This window comes from Littorina saxatilis, linkage group LG8 (genome assembly GCF_037325665.1).
Source record: "Littorina saxatilis isolate snail1 linkage group LG8, US_GU_Lsax_2.0, whole genome shotgun sequence".
Lineage (NCBI taxonomy): Eukaryota > Metazoa > Mollusca > Gastropoda > Littorinimorpha > Littorinidae > Littorina > Littorina saxatilis.
This window is the reverse complement of record NC_090252.1, coordinates 12,510,602-12,523,436: the sequence shown is the minus strand read 5'-3', so window position 1 is coordinate 12,523,436 and position 12,835 is coordinate 12,510,602. Positions and strand designations below refer to the sequence as shown.

Here is a 12,835-nt window from a genome sequence, read left to right as displayed (position 1 = left end):
ATTTATCTGTGAAACGCCCATTCTAAATTGAGCGATGACATTTCTGTATACATCTTTCCATAAAATGTCCACATAACGTTCTTTTTCAAAACAGGCTTTACATTTTCCATACAGTGATAGGCGCTCACTCGAGTCCAAATGATTACGCCACTCATGACAGAAGGAACTGCAGAGCCTCTCCTTCAATTCTGCACAAAAAAAACCTCTCGTTTCCACATCCAAACATCCAAACTTGGTAAAATCCATTTTTACACAGAACTGCCTTTACATGCGTTACCCATGTGATACAACCTTTTTCGTGGAGGTTCAACATCATTTTGTATGCCTTCTTTGAATAAAAATTGTCTGGCTGTCTCAATAACCGTAACCAATATTTAATCAACCTTGTGACTGCTGTCACCCACATAGGATACCTACCCAATTCACCATACACAACATCATTGGGAGCTTTATCTACTACGTGCAGAAACCGTTTACATGCAAATAAATGAACACGTTCCAATTGGTCATACTTCTGATAACCCCAAATTTCGGCTCCATATGATAATACTGGCAATACTTGCGCATCAAATAACTGAAAAAATACATCAAATGCGTTACAACCCATGTTCTTTAAAGTATTCAAAATTTCGATCGTGCTTCGCTTTGCTCTTGTTGCTGCGTCTTCAATTGCGACGCCATAACTATGTCTTGTTGAAAAGGTGAGGCCAAGATATTTATACGAATTTACAACCTCCAACTGATTCCCATCAAAAGTCCATTTTTCTCTTGCACTTAAAAATCCGCCTTTTCTGAAAACTATTATTTTTGATTTATCCAGATTTACTCTAAGACACAGTCGTTGCATTGCTGTACATAAAACGTTTAACTTGTTCTGTAATCCAATAACAGTGGATGCTATCAAAGTGAGATCGTCAGCAAACAATAACAACAAGAAGAGCAAACGCTCGATCGAGTCACTTTCGCAGTTCTGAATATTATATGAGGCATCAGATGGACAGGAAGAAATTGCTATTCACAACACAATGAGTCACGTTCACATAAAATTTGAGCCCGGTCACTTTTATAGTTTCCGAGAAAAGCCCAACGTTAAGTTGTGTGTTGCCGAACAGAAAAGGCTAGTTATCTCCCTTGTTTTTCTGATAACGTTCGTAAAAGGCTACAGATGTAAATACTTTGATGTAAAGAATAATCCTACAAAGTTTCAATCACATCCGATGAACTTTGTAAAAGATATAAAATGTCTAATTTTTCCTTTGACGCTGACCTGTGACCTTGAAAAAGGTCAAAGGTCAACGAAACCATCGTTAAAGTGTAGAGGTCATTGGAGGTCACGACTAAACAAAATATGAGCCCGATCGCTTTGATAGTTTCCGAGAAAAGTCCAACGTTAAGGTGGTGTCTACGGACGGCCGGCCGGCCGGACAGACTAACACTGACCGATTACATAGAGTCACTTTTTCTCAAGTGACTCAAAAAAGTTCAAGTTCCGTAGGACCGAGGGACACACCATGTTTGCCCTTTTCAATAATTTCGTTCGCCAACTCATTGATTAACAAAGAAAACAGCATTGGGCTCATAACACAACCTTGTTTCAGCCCTTGTAGACATTCGAAATAGTCCGTATAACCCTCACTGGAAAGGACACGTGCTTCAACAGTGGCATACATCTTATCATTCTTAACATTCTTCCGCTGACACCCGATCTCATCAACACGGACCACAACACAGAGCGGTTAACAGTATCGTAAGCCTTTCTAAAATCTATAAAACCAACATACAACTTAGATCGTTTTAACAGATGTTTCTCAATGGCGGCATGCAGAGTGAAAATATGATCTGTGGTGGAACGTCCCTTTCTGAAACAAGCTTGTACATCGTTCAAAACGGAGTTTTCTTCCGACCACAGAACCAGTCTGTTATTAATAACTTGGGTAAATACTTTGCTCAAAATGCTCAGAAGTGATATGCCTCGGTAATTATCCGGATTATTTCTGTCTCCTTTCTTATATAAAGGAATAATAGTCGCCTTCGTCCATTGAAGCGGGAAGTGTCCTTTAGAAAACAAATAATTAAAATATTTTTTCAAAAATGGCAACATCTCATTTTCAACTGTTTTTATCATTTCTGCCAAAATACTGTCTGGGCCTGCTGCTTTTCCTGTTTTCAAATGTTTAATCGCTTTTCGTATTTCGGCTCCAGTAATTTCTGCATCCAAAATGTCATTAAAAACACCGTCTGCGGTAGCACATACATCCTCCTCTACATTTATGTCAACTCCTTCATTAAATACTCCTTCAAAATGCTTCAACCAATCTTCCTTCTCAATACAATTCATTACCCTTCTCTTCGTTCTATGCCTGCGAATTTCAGCCCAAAAGTCTTTTGGATTTTGCATTGAATCAAGCAAAGCATCAAAGGATGCTTTCTTTTCTTGATTCCTCTTTACATTCTTCAAACCATTGTACTCTTTTCGCTGTTCTTCATACAACCGCACAGAGAGACAGGGAATAGGCACGCATTCAACTTCAAATAACCGTACAAAATAAAATACACAAACGCACGCACACACACGCACACACACACACACATACACACACACACACACACACACACACACACACACACACACACGGACACACACGCACACACAAACGTTAAACACACACACACACACACACACAAAAAGCACACACACACACACATACACACACACATACACACACACGCACACACACGCACACACACACACGCACGCGCGCGCGCACGCACGTACGTACGTACACACACACACATGCAAACACACACACACACATCCACAGACATACGCACGCACATTTTACACATACACACTGACAAACACGCACATTTTACACACATACGGCACACACATTGACCTAAGAAATACAAAAATAAAAACCAGCTGCATTCTAAGATTTGACCGGAGAATCTAGATATCTGATTCAACTGATTCAGTTAGATCTGTAGTTGTTAGTCTTGCAGGAAAATCAATGGCGATTCTGAAATCTATGTTGCGGGTAGTAGTCTACGTAAACTCATTAACAAGTCGCGTAAGGCGAAAATACAACATTTAGTCAAGTAGCTGTCGAACTCACAGAATGAAACTGAACGCAATGCAATGTTTCAGCAAGACCGTATACTCGTAGCATCGTCAGTCCACCGCTCATGCTCATGGCAAAGGCAGTGAAATTGACAAGAAGAGCGGTTTAGTAGTTGCGCTGAGAAGGATAGCACGCTTTTCTGTACCTCTCTTTGTTTTAACTTTCTGAGCGTGTTTTTAATCCAAACATATCATATCTATATGTTTTTGGAATCAGGAACCGACAAGGAATAAGATAAAAGTGTTTTTAAATTGATTTGGAATATTTAATTTTGAAAATAATTTTTATATTTGTAATTTTCAGAGCTTGTTTTTAATCCAAATATAACATATTTATATGTTTTTGGAATCAGAAAATGGCGTCTGCTATCAAAACCTGAGATCAACGCATCGACTCAAAAACTGTCATTTTGTAAGTTTGGAACAACAAATCAAGGTTAGAACAGCTATATAATCGCTATTGTGTTTTCAGCGTAGCAATAGGGTGCCGATATTTAGACTCGAACAAGTATAATCCGACTCGTCTTCGACTCGTCGGCATTATTCACGACTTTCCGACCTTGACATTGTAGTGGGGGTCAAGTGGGCGTCGGCATCATTGTCCAATCAGAAATTTTGATGCGCTTCCGCTTCCTGTCCCGCCCAGTCTGCGCAAAAGAAATGGCGCAAAACTGTTTGCGCGAAAAAGGTGATGAAAAAAAGAACACAACCTGGTTTGATAACCAAATGATTGCATCCTTTAATGTGGAACAACGACACATCTGATAAACAAATAGCCAGTTTGTTACCAACATGAGAAACTAGGGTTTAGAATCGAAGCGGTAAAACCGGACGCTGTTTGTACACGTAAATCCGGAGAAGCTATAGATCGAAGTAGGTGACATGTCGTTTCACTCCGAGTGTGCCAGCACCGGCCCTCTACCCGCCAAACCCCCACTAGGCAGGGAAAGTGATTCGACCTTGCATGACTGCAGGGCAAGTTCGATTTTGCTAGCTAAAATTGCTGCCTTGTCTAGATCTGGAACTTTTTCAATTGGATTTTTTTCTCTATTATACTGGAATAAGTGGGTGCTTTTCTAGATCTAAGCATCGACCGAATTAGATAAAGATGTTCCTTGCATTGCATTCTCCTAAATCTGTTATTCTAACCAGTTTGTTTAAGAATATGATTGTTCGGTTTTTTTGTTAAGCTTACACGATTTTTTCTTTTTTAAGTAAGTGGTTTCACACGTACAACATGAGACCCACATGCACTAGACAATGGAAGTTGAGGTCCTCGTTCAATACCACAAATGCCAGTATTATATTTCAGACTCCTTTTGGAGGAATGTGTGGGGTTTGGGTGTTGAACTTGAAGTGGCAGATTGTTTGCACAGGTATGAATGTTCGTACGTTCGAACGCGCACACATGTATGCAGGCATTTGTTTGTCAAGCAGGAACATGCAACATTTTGTTGACCGTATGTGAGTGCGTGTGTAATAAAACCAACGACAAACAATACAAAAAGCTCCAGCTCTGCTTCTTCACCAGTCACAGACGCATTGCGTTGTTCAGCTTTCCAGAAATATATTAACTCAGTCAGAACCCGCTTCATGAATATTTTATTTCAGGAAAAAGTCAATCGAATCTACACAAAAAAAGGTTATTGCGCTGTTCTGTCTTTGAGACTGTATCACGTAATATTGAGTTACTAGAAGAAACATGCCTGTGGCATAGTTTGACCCAACAGATAGAGAAGTCAACAGAGGTATTCTGCCGTCAGCAGCTTTATTGCTGTTTTGAATTTGATCTTGCATAATTTTATTACATAATTTTGCAACACACAAAGAAATCGTAATTGAATATTTTACGCAAAATTGAATAATTCGCAAACATGTTTGTATGAAGAAATATTATTTTAAGAAAATATGAGTGTGAGCCACTGAGGATGGACGTATTTTGAGTGAAGTAGCAGAAATTCTTTTTAAGTTCTTTAGCTACATGCACACGTTCTGTTAATTACGTTCTAATTAGCAGGGAGATCCAGATTAATAATACTGCTGTGACAGGTTGTGGTTTCCATACACACTTTGAATACAGGAAAACAAAACCAAAAACACAGTTAAAAAAAAATGTGCACATAGAATTAAATCATTAAAGTGTACAGAATAAAAGCAACATATGTACAAAAACAAATCTCGTGGTTCTCTTGTCAAACCCACTGTAGTAAGCACAGAATAGGAGAGAAGATTTTGGAGAAGGTGGCTTTACCTACTGAAGTAAATGATCAAGAGGATTCTAAGCATCCAGTGCTAAAGCTCTCAAATCACAAGACATACACACTTGTTGTGGCTATCCGAACTGTTGATTTAAAAAAAAACATACCTACAAATTGAAAACATCTATTACAAAATTATATATATTGTATGGATCTGTCTTTGTAAAATATACTGTACAGAAAATTTTAAATAATCTGCACAAATCTCGTGGTTCTCTTGTCAAGTAAAAAAACCCAAAAAACCCTGTGTTTTGTCTTGTAAATTATACTTTACTAAATGTGTACAGTATTCTAAGAAAAAAAAATTCTTCCTTTTTATCATATCAATTGCCTCCCTTGAATTATTTTTGTAAAATAATTCTGAGAAAAAAAGCTTTCTATTTAAAAGCAGTGCAATCAAGAAAATGGGTACAACCTGTATGTATACCTTTATTCCTTATTCTTTTTATTTAATTGAGGATGTCACTACGCAGTTTTACTGATTTAAAAAAAAATTCGCTTCAAATTATCTCCCTTGAACAAACACTTCTTTTTACAATTAAATTTTGTTTACACGAAGAGGTAGTTTTAAGGGTATATACAAGAAAACAATATTGCAACCTTAGATGTATTAACATTTGGACTAATTCCATAAAAAAAAAATTCAAACTATAAATGATAAATCAAAATAAAACAGATTTTGGGGCTGTACACAAGCTAATAGGATAAAACACGAAAGTCGTACCCAAGAATCGTCAAATACTTTTGCTAACAGCTATACTTTAAACATAAGAAAATATGATCTGCATCTCTTGTTATGAAGATGATGGCACTGGTCCACCGAAGTGCATGCCATATATGCTTTACTGTGCGCTCTCCCTCTCAATGGTCTTTCTCTGGCTGACTCGATTCTGAGAAGATAAAAGAAAACACATTCAGTACAAGCTGTAAAAAATAACAACAAAACTAGTATTACTTAAAGTAGCTGCTGGTTTCTGAGTATTTGATTGAAGGCCCAATCCGACTTGTAAGAAGTTTGCCCGACTGTCGCAGATTTGGTCAGGTAATTGCATGGAGTAAAATCATGCCTCAATTTTGTAACATACAAACTGCAATATTCTAAGGCTCTGAGTGTGAGAATACATCGGCGCCACTTTTTAAAAACTTTCTTTTTGTGTGTGCGCATGTTTTAGTGCCAAAAATGAAGAGGCCGATTGCTCTCTCTGCAAAACTTGTGTGAAGCTTCAGAGCTCTATCAATGGTTTGAAAGAAAAAACATACTTTTCCATTTTTGACGTTCTTGTTCCCTTCCCTGTGAAATTTACTGTCCGTAGGTTACCGGATTTTGTTAATGTCAGTGAAAACCTCAACTATTCATTGCTGAGTGCCTAGTGATAGCTATCCCCCCCAACGACCTAGCACTGCTGAATCCTGATTCTTCCCATTGTTTGATTCTGTAATGAAATTGTGTAGTTGGTAGTTATGTGAGCTTCTTCTTGGGGTGGGGGGGTGGGGGGTGGGGGGTGGGGGGTGGGGGTAGGGGGTGGGGGTAGGGGGTGGGGGGTGGGGGGTTGTTATTAAACCATCAGATTACAAAGTAAGACTTCATTGTAATGTGCAGATATTTGTTCAGGTGCCCACGATTTTCTATGTGAAAACATGTTGCTAACTAACATGAACCCAACCATAGCAACATGGTTTCAAATTCTCATCAGGCAATCACGGCTGACACAACACAGAACAGGTGGGAGAGACATAATTCAATTTACTCACCTTCTTTGCATTGTGAGACTGGCCATATGAATCTGCTGAAGTAGTTCCTGCACATATTTAATCAAATGGACTGGGTGGCCGAGTGGTAACGCACTTGTGCTCGGAAGCGAGAGGTTGCGTGTTCAGGCCTGGGTCAGGCCGCAATTTTCTCCCCCCTTTCCTAACCTAGGTGGTGGGTTCAAGTGCTAGTCTTTCGGATGAGACGAAAAACCGAGGTCCCTTCGTGTACACTACATTGGGGTGTGCACGTTAAAGATCCCACGATTGACAAAAGGGTCTTTCCTGGCAAAATTGTATAGGCATAGATAAAAATGTCCACCAAATACCCGTGTGACTTGGAATAAAGTGTAAACAATTCCATCTCACACGGCATTAAGTCTCAGGGCTTAGAAACATGAATACACGCATGCAGGAAAAAAAAAAATGGGTAGCGCCGTATACTGTATGGCAGCTCGCTTTCCCCAGGGAGAAAGCAGCCCGAATTTCTGTGAGGTTACACTCATGGACTATATAAAATCTTATCCTCCTCCTCCTTAAATATGTATCTTAATAACGTGTTAATATCGCTTGTTCTAGCAAATCAGACTTGACAGTTTTCTGAAGGCTTGCACAATTTAAGAGCTTGCCTGTCCCCAATCATTACAATAAGAAACAACATCTAGTATGCAAGTATTTTCAGGGTATGAAGGTTTTAATATAATGTCGGTTCTTCTGGGGGCATGGAGAAACACCTTACACAAAGTAGAACATACACAACAAATTTCAAACAATTGAGGTCACACCATAGTTTTACTCACAAACAAACAACAGCAATACAATAAACAGTCTGCAAACGCCTACAGGTTGTCTACACTAGGTATAAAGAAACAAAGAAGCACATGAAGACGGGCTTTGTCAAGTAGACCATTATAGCGAATGAGCAACAGCTGATGATCCAAACCACCAAATTGACATGATTTCCCCTTATTCAGTTTGTGATTGTAGTCATATTGACGATGCATGACTTCAATTTTTCAAAGTAAGTCTCTTGGTGCGTTTACGGATACATTCATTGTCACAATTACGACATGCTAATGTCTAACCTGGGTAAACTTCAATTCATGACTTTTTTCAAACTGGCATAGAAATTATGAGCATACCAGAATTATTTTCCTGTTAGACTGTCTTCTTCTTTTTCTTCTTCTGCGTTCGATATTCAATTCATGGCTGTCATATCGTCAGGTCAGTGGCTGCCATGAAGTCTGCAGTCTTCAGTGTCGGACTGTCAAATGATATTGTAAATAACATAATTTTTGGGTAAAAAATCAAAAGGTATGAGAAATAATCCTTACTTTTTTTGTAATAACCCTCACCACCAATTGTTTTATTTCATTTCCATTTTAACAGATTTAGCACCTCTCCGAAAGCCAGAAATACACTTTAAATCCCCCCCCCCCCTTGGCCCCCCCCTTCATAAACTAATTAAATAACTAATTAAGGAAAAAAATCCTTACATCATAAAAAATCAGAACCACGAAAACCACCCCCCACCCATCCAATAAAACCTGAATACAAAAACACTTCAAAATAAAAAATGAAAACATTTAATTCCACTTACAAAATATAAAAGTTGTTATGCTTTATTTTCATTATCTGTTTACAAACACATAAATTGCTGTGCAAATCTTTTTAAAAACATCAATGCCTGAGACACCAGTAACCTGTTTATAGTGTTGACCTTGTAGCTTTTCAGTTTAAGAGGCTGTTCTGGAATCTGCACTAAAGTCAAAAATAACCATGAATACCGTGGGAAAAATATTACATCACCAAGACCGAAAAAATAACACCAACCGACACTCCTCACCCTTATTTCACCCACTATGCCAACCCAAAGACTGGAAAATAATAATCAAATACAGAATGAACAAAAATGCTTGATTTCATTTCTTCAATGATAAGTTGAAAATCTTCATTCTTCATAATAATGTTATTGGCATAATGTGTAATTGCCACAATTTACAGAGTTTAATGAAAAAATGATGCGATAAAAATCAAAGTGAAAACATTTGTTTATAAACTGATACCTTATTTACCTTGTGGCTTGCATTGTGTGCCCCATGTTTAGGAGCGGCTCAAACGTCCTCTGCTCCTCAGTCTGCAAGAAATTAAGCGATGGCCTGAAGGAGAATGGAAAAAAATCCTTTGTCAGCACCATGTGTATGTGTGTGGGTGGGTGTGTTAGATAAATAGGGGGGGGGGGGGGGGGGGAGGTGCAATAGCTACCATGCCTAATGCAGTCTGCATAACAAGTGCAACACTTCTACAGAGCTTTTATGATACAAAGCTTCAAATAAGAAACACATTACAATCAAATGAAAGCTGAGCCTGTCATTGCAAAATAAGGAATATACAACAATCCAGTGGCATGTAAAATATTGTTCCTTCAGAAAGATGGCTCTGACAGCAGAAACAATTTAACTTGAAGTTTGAGTCCAAAATTATTTCTCTACATTAGTGAACGTACTTGCAGTAATACCCCTCACACATGAACTATTCACAGACTGAATAACAGTGTGTTCCCAATGTTGCTTCCGTGTATCGGTTAGATCCATCTCGGTTAGATCCATCTGCAGAGTACGGATTGTCATCCGTTTAATATTAAAAAGGAAAAACAATCAGAACTTGTCATCAGTGATCAACCTACCTTGCAAGAGTGGGGTGAAACACTCACTTCCTGCCAACATGTCTGCAAAAAAAAAGAGGAAACAATACCAATGGAAGCTTAAAATGGTTCTTTTGTTCAATATGTGTACACATGCTTCATTTCTGGGGTGAAAGTGTAAAATATATCGATGGATTGATAGAACAATATTGCCTCAAGTTCACCGCACCAAAAAATACTTATCAATCAACATTGTCATCACTCGATCAGCTATTCCATCTCTTTCATAAGTGTGTGTGTGATGGTGTGAGCGTGTTTGTGTACGTGTGTGTGTGTGTGTGTTTGTGAACAAGCGTTGAAAAACGTATGTTTACCTTGCTCTAGATCTACCGACTTTCGTAGGCGGAGACTTCTCTGCCGTGACAGCGGCTTCGTTTCCCTGGCAGAATTCAACATCTTGTACAGATCTGCCGGTGATTTTCTTTTCCTCCGCTTCGTGAGTCACTTGATCCACAGATTTAACGAACATTGAATGTTCTTTTAGTTCTTGTGACGGAAGATCAAGGAATTAAGTGGGCATTCCTGAGTCCTCTGCTGGCTTCATGTCCACAAAGTAAATTGCACAAACCTGCAGGGTTTGGGGGGTAGTTTATTACTTTGAAGAAGAACAGCTAGTCGTCGCTGCCCGTTCAGCATTCTTCGCGCGACCTTTGTTTTGCAGAGGAAGGCATATGCAGTTTTTTTCCTGATGAATGTTGCCAGGGTGCACAAACTGAGAAAGCATTCCCGATTTTCCACAATTTTCTACTTCTTTACAGTCTTTTGCACAACATGATTTATAACTGCCGGTGTACGTCTAATTCATGATGCCAACCTGACAGCTGGGTCAAAAGTTACGTTCGAGAAAATACTCGTTGAACTAAGTTCCAAACGAATGTCAAGGCCAGTTCTTGACTGGGTTTGAACTGAAGTTGGGCTCCGAATGGAAATAAACACTTCCTCCAGCTGCGCGACCCATTGATAACAACAGTTGGAACTGGTAGGAAGATGAACAGGTCTTGCGAACTGGCTACACACTGTTACGGTTCAAGTTTAAGTTCAAAGTAAACACTCAACTGAGGTTGCAGGTAATGGCGGACTTGACTTCCTTCATAACCAAATATCACTCTTCTGACAAAAACACGCAAATGCTATGTTAAACCGGAAAATACGTAAACCGGAAAAGGAAGCGCATCAAAATCAAAATGGCAGCCCCCACTAATCCGAAAGGTCACGGAAAAAAGTCGTGAATACTTGTCTCGTCTAAATATCGGACCCTATTGCTACGCTGAAAACACAATAGCTGTTAACATTTCCTGCTTTTCAATTAAAGCAGAAGTGGGTTATTTTCTGACAGATTGCATGTGCAAGAGTCGGCACACTGGTAGTGGAACTTGCCGCAATGTCACCTTGTGCCGTGTACGATAGCTAATCCCAGCGAAGCTGGAGGTATCCCCACGAACGCATTTTCATACCGATAATACATGATAAAGAAGGATTCTTTGTGTCCGGCTACGGGCTACAGTTGAAGATGGAAGTTCACCAAAAATTGGGACCATACTAACAAAAATACGGTGGGTGCAATAGGCGCCCCCATTTTTTGAGCAAACGCCACCCAAGGCCGCTTTGGACGGGTAGAAATTCTGTAGTTTCCAAGACTTGGTGTGTGTGGTTGTTCAAGACTATAGATGGATAAAGCTCGCGTAAGAAGATTACGTCACGGTCAAAAATCTTTGACGTCAATTAATGCATCATGACGTCATGCCTTCCTGCAGTCGTTTTCTCTCGCGCGGTGTGTGTGTGTGTGTGCGTGTGTGTGTGTGTGTATGTGTTGTGCACATGTGTAAGTGTTAGTGTGTGTGTGTGTGTGTGTGTGTGTGTGTGTGTGTGTGTGTGCATGAGTCTGTACTCGTGTGTGTGTGTGTGTGTGTGTGTGTGTGTGTGTGTGTGTGTGTGTGTATGTGTGTGTAAGAAAGACTGAGAGAGAGGGAGAAAGAGTGTGTGTGTGTGTGTGTGAATGTGTGTGTGCAAGAGTTTGAGTGTATGTTTGTGTGTGTATGAGTGTGTATATGGGTTTGTTTGTAAAGGTGTGTGTGTCCGTCTGTCTATGTGCGTATTTGTTTGTTTGTTTGTTTAACGCCCAGCCGACCACGAAGGGCCATAATTATCAGGGCGGTGCTGCTTTGAGATATAACGTGCGCCACACACAAGGCAGAAGTCGCAGCACAGGCTTCATGTCTCACCCAGTCACATTATTCTGACACCGGACCAACCAGTCCTAGCATGCACTAACCCCATAATGCCAGACGGCAGGCGGAGCAGCCACTAGATTGCCAATTTTAGTCTTAGGTATGACCCGGCCTGGGTTCTAACCCACGACCTCCCGATCATGGGGCGGACGCCTTACCACTAGGCCAACCGTGTATGTGCGTATGAGTGTGTGTTTTGTGTGTATGAGATTTGTGTGAGTCAATGTGTGTGTGTGTGTCTGTGTGTGTCTGTGGGTGTGTGCGTGCGTACATGCATGCGTATGTACATGTGTGTGTGTGTGTATGTGTGTGTGTGTGTGTGTGTGCGTGTGTATTTGTGTGGGTGTGTGTCTGTATAAGAGAGAGAGAGAGAGAGAGAGAGAGAGAGAGAGAGAGAGAGAGAGAGAGAGAGAGAGAGAGAGAGAGAGAGAGAGAGAGAGAGAGAGAGAGAGGTTTGTCTTTCGCTGGGGTATGCAGTGCCTTGGCGTTGCACTTCTACTTAATTGTTCTCTTCGGATTGACGTACAAACAGCGTCAGGGCCACTTCAAACTTACATACGGATTACGATTCATATCCCCAGTTTCTCATGTTGGTAACCACTGGCTATTTGTCAGATGGGTCGTCCTCCCACATTTGAACGATGCTGTATTGCGAGCCGATCAAAATGCCCTTTAGTTCTCAAACCACCTTCTCTTTTTCCGCGCAAACTTTGTGTTTTGCGTTCCGGACCGGAACACACTTCGGAGATGGTCATTGATTATTTCTGATTGGACA

The 12,835-nt window shown here is 40.0% G+C and overlaps 1 long non-coding RNA gene across 1 annotated transcript; it reads right to left on the bottom strand.

The window, feature by feature from the left end:
- Positions 1-3,668: 3,668 nt before the first annotated feature.
- Positions 3,669-11,115, bottom strand: LOC138972807 (uncharacterized). Its single transcript, XR_011457761.1, has 6 exons — positions 10,147-11,115; positions 9,815-9,856; positions 9,204-9,287; positions 8,271-8,392; positions 7,132-7,178; positions 3,669-6,269 (listed from the first exon to the last, which is right to left on the bottom strand). It is a non-coding gene; the product is annotated as an uncharacterized lncRNA (long non-coding RNA).
- Between the last annotated feature and the right edge of the window lie 1,720 nt (positions 11,116-12,835).